Source organism: Cetorhinus maximus, chromosome 15 (genome assembly GCF_964194155.1).
Source record: "Cetorhinus maximus chromosome 15, sCetMax3.hap1.1, whole genome shotgun sequence".
NCBI lineage: Eukaryota > Metazoa > Chordata > Chondrichthyes > Lamniformes > Cetorhinidae > Cetorhinus > Cetorhinus maximus.
In genome coordinates, this window is record NC_135893.1 from 21981113 (window position 1) to 21992774 (window position 11662).

Genomic DNA, 11662 nt, shown 5'->3' on the forward strand with positions numbered 1-11662 from the left:
TATCTCTCTCTCTCTCTAACCTACAGATCATTAGCATTCCATTCTGCAGCCCTATCAGTAGCTGGAAAAGTGAGATGTACCTCAGTGCCTCGGGAAGCCAGGTTTTAATCGAATCCAGGGGGAGTCCAGCATCCTTACAAAGAGCTTCCAAGAAGAGAATAGAATTATTATACAGGGGATTTTGACTCTGACTAGATTATAGTCGTGTTATCATTGTTTGTGCAGGTATTGCATTTATAAATCCTTCCTCTGATTGATGAGGTTGATGTAAAAATACGGCCAAAAGCAAAACACTTAATGTCATTTGGATGAACTGTTAAACTGAGACCTCGACTGCTTTCTTAAGTAGACATAAAAGATCCTATGGCACTATTTTGAAGAAGAGCAGGGGAGTTATCCCCAGTGTCCTGGCCACAATTATGCCCCGCTCAACACCAATAAAAAACAGATTATCTGGTCACATTGTTGTTGTGGGAGCTTGCTGTGCACAAGTTGGCTACCGCCATTCCCTACAATTCACACTGACTACACTTCAAAAGGCTGTAAAAGTGCTTTGGGGCTTCTTGAAGTCATGAAAAGCACTAGACAAATGCAAGTCTTTCTCTTTCATTGATCAAGCATTAAAAAAATGATTTAAATTAACTCAAGTTTCTTCACATTTATTGAGCTTTTGTTAAAATCTAGAGATTACAATAATCAAAATGGAAAGAATTCAATGAGATCATTGAAAGCAGCAAGGAAGTTTTAGAATCTCATTGAAGCAGTAGAACAAGGAGCTAGAGGAGACTCTTTGGTAGCTTATTTCTGAGTTATCATCAGCAGGAAGAATAAGGCTGAATAAGATTGTATGACAGAGGATGAATCAGAGAACTGGAGGCTGTGACAGGGTGTGATCTGGGTCAGAATGATGTACTGAGACCTGATAGTTATACCAGCTGCTAGCAGGAGACAGGAAGCAGGTCAGTAAGCCCTTCACTGTTTGCATCGTCTCAACACTTGCCCCTCCTCCTGAATCATACTTTCTTTACAATAATCTATACCAATCAGCAAAATGATCTGCTCGCATTGTACTATGCAGTAATCACATTTATAAATCCATCTTCTGATTGATGGGGCTGATGTAAAAGTAGAGCCAGAATTGAAACACTTCACATACTAAGCAGCAGAAAACATTCATCACTCCCCACAAACTCCAGAGTGTTGCGCATCTCTCGGAGGGATGTGGGAACTCAATTCTCACTCCCAGCAAAGCCTTTCACCACTGAGACTCTCAGAGGTTCAGTAGGTAAGTAACTGCTCCGTGTGGTACCCAAACAACACCTCAAATGCTGGAGAGAACAGAACAGGTAGTATAAAGACAGCTGTTTTGATATGGGGACCAATTTAGAGAATAGCGACAAGTTGATAATGTTGACAAGCATGGGACTGAGGACCAGCATTGATTGGCCAGCTAGATGCTGGGATAGGAGGGTTTTGAGGATGATGGGTTCCATCCACAGGATATATTTAGTGGCATCAGGGTTGCTGGATAGAAAAGGAACTATTGAATAAGTCGGAGTATAGAGGCTCAATAACAAAAGCCTGGAAGAGGGCTGAAAAAGGGAGTGTGAGGTAAAGGAGGAGGGCATCAGAAAAGGAAGAGGCAGTACAGCTGATATCCATGATTTTGGACATGGAACATTCATGAACTCCTCACAGATGGTGCCTGAGGTAAAAATCGGAGCATGTGTGGGAAGCGGTTGTTGGAGAGGACAGTTTATGATGAACAGAGGCTTGGAGCTTTCCTGTGCTCTAGGATAAGAAATATAAGAAATAGGAGCAGCAGTCCACCTTAGAGTCCCTTGAGTCTGCTCCATCATTTAATTAGATCATAGCTGATCCTCAACTTCAATTCTACTTTTCCACCCGATCCCCATAGCCCTTATTCCATTTATCCCATAGATTCAAAAGCACTGTCAATCTCAGTTTTTGATTACTCCATTTACAATCACAGTTTTGATACCCAGTGACTGAACATTCACAACCCCCTGGGGTAAAGCCTTGCAAAGATTCACAGCTCAATGAATGAAAAATGTTCTTTTCACCTCAATTTGAAATACCTTATCCTGGACTCTGACTGCTAGTTCTAGACTCTCCAGCCAGGAGAAACAGCCTCTCAGCATCTTCCTTGTCTCTTCCTTCCCTCTCAGAATCCTATCTGTTGCAATGAGATCACCTCTCATTCTTCTGGACTCCCGAGAGTATAAGCCCATTTTACTCAAAATCTCCTCATAGGACAACACTCAGATTTCCAGGAATCAATGCAGTGAACCTTCATTGCAGCCCCTCTAAGGCAAGTATTTCCTTCCTTATGTCGAGAGACCAAAACTGTACACAGTACTCCAGGTGTGGTCTTAGCAAAGCCCTGTAGCAAGACACCCTATTCTTACACTCCAACCTTCTTGCAATGAAGAAGTAGCATTTGCCTTCCTATTTGCTTGCTGTACTTGCATGTTAACTGTCTCTGTTTCCTGTACAAGGACACCCAAATCCTTCTCAAGTCTCTCATTTAAAAAGTATTCTTACTACCAAGTGAATAATCTCATATTTCCCAACATTATACTCCATCTTGCACTTTCTTATCCATTCATTTAGCTTATCTATATCTCTTTGCAGACTCTTTGTGTCCTTCTCGCAGTTTACTTTCCCACTCAGCTGTATCTGTTTTGTGGTCCCTTCTTCTAAGTCATTAATATGAATTATAAATAGCCGAGGCCTTAGCACTGATTCCTGCAGCATCCCACGATCCCACTAGTAACAGCCTGTCATCCCAACAATATCCCATTTATTCCTGATTTCTGTTTTTCTGTCCTTTAACCAATCCTCTATCCATGCCAACATATTACTCCCAACCTCATGAGCCATTACCTTGTGCAACAACATTTCATGTGGCACCTTAATGAATGTCTTTTCAAACTCTAAATGTATGCCCACTTCTTCCACTTTATCAACCCAGCTAGTGGTGTCCTCAAAAAAATTCTGATAGATTCCTCAAACACGATGGGCAGCCTAAGTCTGGAGCCTAAGTCAAGTGGTGGGCTGGAAAGTCGACATGATTCCCCCTGGGCGGCAGGAGGGCTGAAAACATGCAATCTTTCGTTGTTCTGTTCGTAAATTATGCATGCACAAAGAACATGGCAAAACCTGTGGTGGTGCAGGCAGCAAGTCACCCGCCTGCCATTATCTCATGGAGTCGAAGGATCTGGTGCCATGTTTAAAGGGCACCCAAACAGACATTCACTCAGTGCAGGTCAGGAGCTCCACACTACTCCTCCAGAGTCCTTACGGCTGCAGCCTGTACTGGAGAAGCTTGCAGATGTGAGCAACCATATCCCAGGATATACAAAGGTACTTCCAGCATTGCCTTTTGCTCATTTCTAGATACGAACACTGCCTGCGAAACACCCATGGTCAGGCCAATGCTCACTGTTGCAATGGACCCTGTTCGCCAGCATCTTGACCTTCTTGAGGCCCCATGGCCTCTTCCTGCTGAGGCTTTTGCTTCTCCTGGCCCTGTGCCAACCTGCGTTGGGCCCTCTTTCTCCTCATCTGGATGAGAGCCAGTACAAAGGCTGGGCCATCTGCAGCTTGCATCATCAATGCCTCAGTGGATTTGTGAATGAACTGAAATGGTAAATTTAGTGAGCATGTCCTCTACAGGTTTCCCTCCATCTCAAAGCCAGCAGGCCAGTGCTAAGCCCCTCACCTGGCCTCCTTCTAGACATGGCATCCCCACCCCTTCCAGATGATGGACATCGTGGAGGTCCAGAGATGGGTGTTCCTCATGACTGCGTATGGAGACATTGCTCTTTGACCTGGGTATTGAGAGTCATGTGCAAGAAGTCTTGCTGTGCCATTATTCCACTTGCTTCCTCTACACTCAAGATTCTATAGTGAAACCATTGCCCTGGCAACACAGAAAAACTAACTAGCTGAGCCCTTGTCAGACACGACCATTCACCCAGGAGGATGGAGTTTTGGAGTTGTGAGTTGGCTGCTGTTCACCAGCTGTGCCCCTTGGAGATATCCACCTCCCTCCCTCCCTTCATCCCTGCGTCTGACTGCAGCCGATGCAAATGGTACAAAATGAACAGCAGGTCCACACCTTGCTGGGATCTCAATGTTATGAGACCCATGAGTCAGGAACAAACCTGCTGCTGTGTGGGCTTCATCATAGAGAGGAGACACAGCTGAGCATGGTTGACATCCAGTTGCCTCATAGTTATTAGGGTGTATCTTTAGTTGGCCATTTCTCCTGACTTTGAACTCCACCCCCCAAAAAGACCCTCCTCCCACTTCGAGGGATCTCACTGACTGACTAATTACGTGGTCAAGGTCAGATTTGAAAAATGGTGTGCATCACATTTCAGACTGGTTCCACCACCTTCTACCCTCCCCCTGTGACCCACCAACTTCCCCCCATCACCCTCGACCCACCCAATATCATCATTGCTCTCCCCTCTGTCACCCTTGAACCTCCCCCACTGTTACCTTGAACCCTATTACAATACACCTCCACATGCCTTCCCTCCCCTCAGAGACGACACCCATTACCTTCCCATTCCCACCCTAACCCTACCCCCTCCTGTTATCTGAGCCATCTGTCTAGTCCTTGTCTGTGAACCCCCGTCATGAGACCTTCACCTACCAGACCCACACCCTGGACCTGCCACCCTGCTGCATTCCACTTCCCCACTCTGACTGTGACTGTTCCTTCCTATCATCAGTACCGAGTTCACCCCCCAGTTCTCCACTGTCAACACCACTGACCCCATCTGTTAAGTCACTCTCTCCTCCCCGGACACTATCTCCTCCGTCTTTCCCAGACACTCTCTCTCCTCCACTTCCTCAGACACTCTCCCTGCACCCCCTTCCCGCCTAGCATTGCTCCCATGTCCAGCCTCGATGCAGTGTTTGCTAATAGCACTCAGTATAAGTGAAGTTCTGTGCAGTCCCCAAGAAGGTGAAGTCAACATCTACTGACCTCAAAGTTGTGGAAGAACTGAAGCTCGCCAGGTGCACGCCTCTTATATACAGTCGTAAAACTGAACATTCTAAATACTCACTGGCGGAGAACTTAATTTGGAGGAGGGGCTTAATTCCAGTGAGGTGGCCTTTTAATAAGCGTGCATGAGATGGGGTTCCCAACATTGTTTGTTGGGAAGCTCGACCCACCTTTAACCTGCCTTGAACGTCGGGAGAACAAAATTCACACAGTTTATCCTGCCGTCGGGAAACAGATTTTTTGCCTCCAGCCAAACTAAGTCCTCCTGCCCTCCATGATTCTGGGACTGGAAAATTCCACCTGATTTCGTTTTTGGAAAGTGATCTAGAATAGTACCTGGGCTTTATTAAGGAAATGGAATGACAGCCAATGCTTAAGGTTGTCACGCCATATTTGCCAACACCAGTGACTTGTGCACTGTCTGCTCAAAGTATAAGATGCTGATTTAGGACCATAGAGGTTCCTGTGCAATATTGAAATGATGAGGTGCTACACTGTCTAGGGCAATGACTGCATATTGTTGGCTAATTTTGATCTTTCTGTGCTGCGTTGAGTAGTTTTATGCTATGACATGTCTGATTTTTTAAAAATCACAACTTATTTCCAATTGAATCTTCTGTGTGATGGAAAATTATTTTCTCTCTCAGCTTCTGTGTCTGCCCAGATAATTTCTGCTGCTCACTTGCTTGCAGTGATAGTTTTGACAGAAGAATGCATTATTCATGTAAAGTGTAGTCTGTAAAGTAATTCAGTGTTAGAATTCTGTTTATTTTCTATGTTCATTCCAACAAATAAGTGTAACTATCCCCATCTGCAGAAGAAAAGCTGTTTTGCCCATTACTCCGTGTTATTTTATATTACATTATGCTTCACTGAAAAACATTCCATTTCCCTCGAGTGGCACCATTCAGCAAAAAGGAAATGTGTTGACATCAGCTTCCTTACAAAATAAGATTGCTTAGGGAGACGTCTGGGTCTGCTCCATTTTCAGATTGCTCAATTCTATCTGATCTCAGTTCTTCATCTTGTCTTTGTCTCAATATAAGATGGTCCATAACTGATGTAACCTCTTACGGTAGCACACATATGAACATATGAATATATAAGCATAATAATTAGGAGCAAGAGTAGGCCGCTCAGCCCCTCAAACCTGCTCCGCCATTCAATAAGATCATGGCTGATCTGATTTTAACCTCAACTCCACATTACCACCTACCCCTGATAACCCTTCACCCCCTTGCTTATCAAGAATCTATCTAGCTCTGCCTTAAAAATGTTCAAAGACTCTGCTTCCACTGCCTTTCAAGGAAAAGAGTTACAAAGACTCATCACCCTCTGAGAGAAAACAATTATCCTCATCTCTGTCTTACATGGGCGACCCCTTATTTTTAAACAGTAACCCCTAGTTCTAGATTCTCCCTCAAGAGAAAATATCCGTTCCACATCAAACCTGTCAAGACCCCTCAGGGTCTTATATGTTTCAATCAAGTTACCTAAATGCTAGCAGAAATAAGCCTAGTTTGTCCAACCTTTCCTCATAAGACAACCCTCCCATTCCAGGTATTAGTCTAGTAAACCTTCTCTGAACTGCTTCCAATATATTTACATCCTTCCTTAAATAAGGAGACCAATACTGTACAAAGTAATGGGGAGCCATTAGATTCAATTCATTGAGAATGCAACAGTGAAATCAGATAAAGCAATATAATAGAGTGAGAAAGGATCATTCATTCGGTATGTGGGCTTTTTAATATTAGAACAAAGAGCCTTTTTTAATATAAATATAATAAAGTAATAAATATAATATAAGCCATCAAGTTACCTCAGGCAGAATAACTGCCCCAACCTGCAGTATTCATAATTTTCAATTGGAACGAGGATAGTGATTTAAAGGACATAGATAAACTTCACAATCAGTGGACAATATTACAATTTTACAGGAACACAGGTGCAATTTAGCATTTTACCATCTTTTTGTTTTTTGTCCAAAGATAATGTTACAAATTATTAACACTCTATGTCATATTAAACCACACCTTTTTCTTGTTTTCATCTGTCTATACCTTAACCCCTGCTCTCACACACACACAGACTCAAAAATCACAGGATGTTTATTTGACCTTCCTGGATTATTAGTTGTTGGTTACAACTTTAATAATATAAGATACACTGATGATACCATTCTTATTGCCAACTCTGAAGAGAAACTGCAAAAGGTTTTGGATGGAGTAGCGAGTGAAAGTGAGAAGAAAGGGCTGAACAGACATTGTAAGAAAACAAAATATCTAGTGGTGTCCAAGAAGAAAGTCAAACCAGGATGTAAGATCACACTGAAGAATGAAAAGGTCAAACAGGTAGACAAATTTTGTTACCTAGGAAGTTTGTTAACATCAGACGGAAAGTAATCAAGAAATAAGATGAAGGATTGGAATAGCCAAAGATGCATTTCAAAAAATGAAAAAGAATATGATCAACTCCAAATTAGCCATGAAAACAAAAGTATTAATCCTGGAATGCCACATCACATCAATTTTGACATACGAAAGAAAGCGAGCGTTGGATGATCAGTGAAGCAAGGCTGAGAAGAATTGAAGCTGCAGAGTTATGGCTTTTGAGGTGAATAATGAAGATATCTTGGACAAATTGCACTGCAATGAAGAGGTGCTAGTAAAATCTGAGACCAAAAGAACTCTGCTCACCAAGATCAGGAAGAGACAGCTGGAATTTCTTGAGTACAAATAAGAAATCAAGATTTAGAAAGCCTGATGCTGATGGGAAAGATTGATGGCAGAGTGATTGAGGTAAACAAAAAATGATCTTTCTAAAGAGCCTCAAAAACTGGATGAATGTATCACCAACAAGATCATCCTTGCCTCTAGAGCAAGATTAACATGGAGGTCCATGGTTGCCAACACCCTCTTTAGGGCATGGTACCTGAAGAGAGAGAAACCCTGTCTACAATCTAATGTTTGCCCTCTCTCTCTCACACACACACACACACACACACTCAAAATCACAAAACATTTATTTGGCCCATTCTAGCATATCCATCCATGAAAGATCCTCCCCTCCCTCTCCCACCATAACATCCAGCCATTTCTAAAGGATTTAATATGTTTTTGTCTGCATTGCCCTACCCAGATGTTCATCCATATATATATATATATATATATATATCCACTGTAGATTTGTAGGATTCCTGGGGTCAGTCCTAAAGTTGTTTTTTTTTTAAATTTGAACCTGGGTCTTTGTATGGCTGTCATGATTTAGCTTGAAGTGTTGTTTCAGATTTGTCTTTCTTAGCCCTTTTACCATTTTAAGTGTCTCTAATGAAGCCCCTTCTGTTAAGCTATTAATTAGGAAGAGAGGCTTTATTTATCAGAAGAGAGGTGGAAGACTGGGCTAAATCAGAGAGGGGATAGAGCAGATCTGATAGAGGCAGTCAAAATTGTGAAGGATGTGATAATGGCCAATAGGGAAAAACTATTTTGAGTGGCGAGTCAGTAACTGGAGGACATAAATGACAAAAAGCACGAAGATCAGGAGATTTAGTTTTAGTTTTAGGGTGGTGAGGATGTAAATGCCCTAACAGAAACATGAGTGGAAGCAGAATCCATAATAACTATTTAAAAAGTGGACCAAGTTTTTAAAAACAAAAATTAAGAACATATGAAATAGGAGCAGGAGTAGTTTATTTGGCCCTTGATACCTGCCCCACCTTTCACTAAAATCATGGCTAATCTGCCCCCAATTCCACCTGCCTGCAATCCCTTGATTCCCTTAGTATCCAAAAATATATTCATTTCTGCCTTGAATATTCTCAATGACTGAGCATCCAAAAGCTCTCTGGAGAATTCCAAAGATTCACAGCATTTTGAGAGAAGAAATTTCTCCTCATCTCAGTCCTACCATAGTCCTAAAGAGTATGGAAATTAAGGCAAGGAAATGCAACTAAATGGCAAGATCATTCAGAAAGCCCAGTCAGGTACAAATGACCGCCTTCTCCATTATAACATTCTCTAATTCTATCTGGGTTGTATTTTAACCAGATATTTCATAGCACCAAACCCAGAAGACCCATTTTGGCATTGCTGCTTGCTGTGTTAGAGCCACATATCAGAGTAGGTGCCTTGGCATCCTGCTAAAGAGGTTAAACTGCCTCTGGTAATCCATTCTTCCAATTGAGTGCAGGCTCAAACTTTAGGGGCCCCCTTTCTCTGAATCAGCACCTGCAATCATGAATGTCTTCCCTGTGACTGATAGGATTGCCAACCCTCTAGGAGTGCCCTGGAGTCTCCAGGAATTGAATACCAGTCTCCAGGCCACTGTTGAGTGCAACCCTGGAGGAGACGTTCATTGGGACATTGAAAAAGGTTGTTTTTTTTAATATCATTTCCTTTAACCTCTTTACCAGATGTAAAAATATTGAAAATTGGTAGAAAAAAAGGGCTGTTTAGCTGACAATCAAGCATCGTCCAATTGGGTAATGAATATTTTGCTTTCCAATTGGTGTAGGAAGGCACTGAGTCACAAGGATGGATGTGTTGGCTGACTGATGGCTGGAGTGTCGGGGCAAGTCATGCGATGAAATCTCCAGGAATACATTTCATCACTGTTGGCAACTCTAGTGATTGGATGACCAGAAATGGACACGGCACTCAAGGTGCAAGCTGACCAGGGCACAGTGCGATTTGATTATGTATCCCTGGAACTTGCATTCTCCTATTTAGCTCAGCATTCTATTTGCCTTCAGCTCCCCAGAAACTGGGCCTCTCAGTGCCAAATCCATTAACCCCTAAATCGCTTTCAAATTCGCCATGTTAATTTCACATCACCACTTTTTCTTCCTTATAATTATCCGTATTCATTTGCCACTGGTCGTCTCTTCACGATCATGAACTCAGTCTGTCAATCCCCAGCTGCCTCCTCGGGGGCAAGTCCGCCGGGCCGGTCATCGAGCTCCTGAATACAAGCCTTTCCTGTGAATTTGAAACACTCAGAACAACCATTAGTTACCAGGGAAACGCGCCACCCAAGGTAACGTCCACCGAAGACCCTACCTTCGCTTCTTTTAATGATGTCGCGGACAATTATCGCTGCATTAATTAGCCACTTAAACCTTCAGTGTTTCTGGGGTTGTTGGGTCTGTGATTATGGCCGGATCAGCGAAGCAGTCAGCATGAGTCCCGAATTGAGGGAATCTGGATTACATTCCGTGCATTATAAAGTGTTAATTATTACCCCCAAAAAAGTATACAACAATCATTTATAAAAAAACGAATTTCAGTCTTTTAAAACAAACCCGTCGTTTTAAGGACGACTCTTTTGACCGTTTCCGCAGGGGTTAAACCGTCTGCTAATCAGGTATTAAGACATTTCAGAAAGAATTACTTTTTGGAAATCATTTCACAGCTGGGAATTGATGCTGGAGTTAATTGTGTTGTGACAACAGGAATCCTCATGGGTTTAAAAGTTCCAACACGGTAGAAGATATGGAGATTGGTACTCTGTTTGCAACTGGGACTGAGGCAGTTTCCAAAGAACTTACATTTCCCGTCCCTCCACTAACTGTGAGAGGGATAAGAAGGGTCGCTGTCAAACAGGGGCTCAATGAATGCTTTAAACATGTTTAATAATAGTTGAATGCAGAAATATATCTGTGGGTATTAGAAAAGCGTTTTAGTCTGATCATTAGTGTCGCTCAGCTCTACTTATGGTTGGAAAGGTGAGGATCACATCACACACTTCCCCAGCCAACCTCCTCCCCGCCCCCCCACCCCCCCCTAATGTCCCCACCCCCCGAACCTCCCCCACCTACCCTCTCCTCCTCTGCTCGGCAACACCGTTAGCCCAACACTCAACTCTGGGACTTATTGTTTGTTTTCGGCCTCCCCGTTTCTGATCAGCTTGTTCTGCCCGCACTGTAAGCAGGGCTGGGCTATAAAAATACTGAGATTAAAAGCAAAATACTGCGGATGCTGGAAATCTGAAACAAAATCAGAAAATGCTGGAAAAACTCAGCAGGTCTGGCAGCAACCGTGGAGATAGAAACAGAGTTAACGTTTCGAGTCCATATGACTCTCCTTCAGGAGGACTCGAGACCTTAACTCTGTTTCTCTCTCCACAGATGCTACCAGACCTGCTGAGTTTTTTTCCAGCATTTTCTGTCTTTGTATAAAAATGCTGGCCTAGCCAGCGACGCCCACGTCCCCTGAAAGAATAAAAGTGGAAACTCTCTCCTTCCCCCTCTCACCAGCTATCTGCCGTTATGGAAAATATGCATCAAATTTACACAAATGGTGTGTAAACAATGAGGAGAAGGGGCCACATGAAGAGTCCTGTGTAAATCTCCATGAAATTAAGTGAAATTCTGGGCTCTTTAACCATCCAGTCTTTAACCTGAATCAGGGGGTTGGGCTGCAAATCACAGCCTGTCTCAGGAAACCCATTTAAAATACGAGTGAAAGGGTTTCGGGTGGTTCTTCAGGGTTGATTTAAAATTAACAAAAATGTTACATTTTAAACGTTTTGTGTTAGAAAGCATGCAGAGAATCATCGAAAGTTTACGGTACAGAAAGAGGGCGCTTGACCCATCGTGTCTGCACTGGCCGAAAAAAC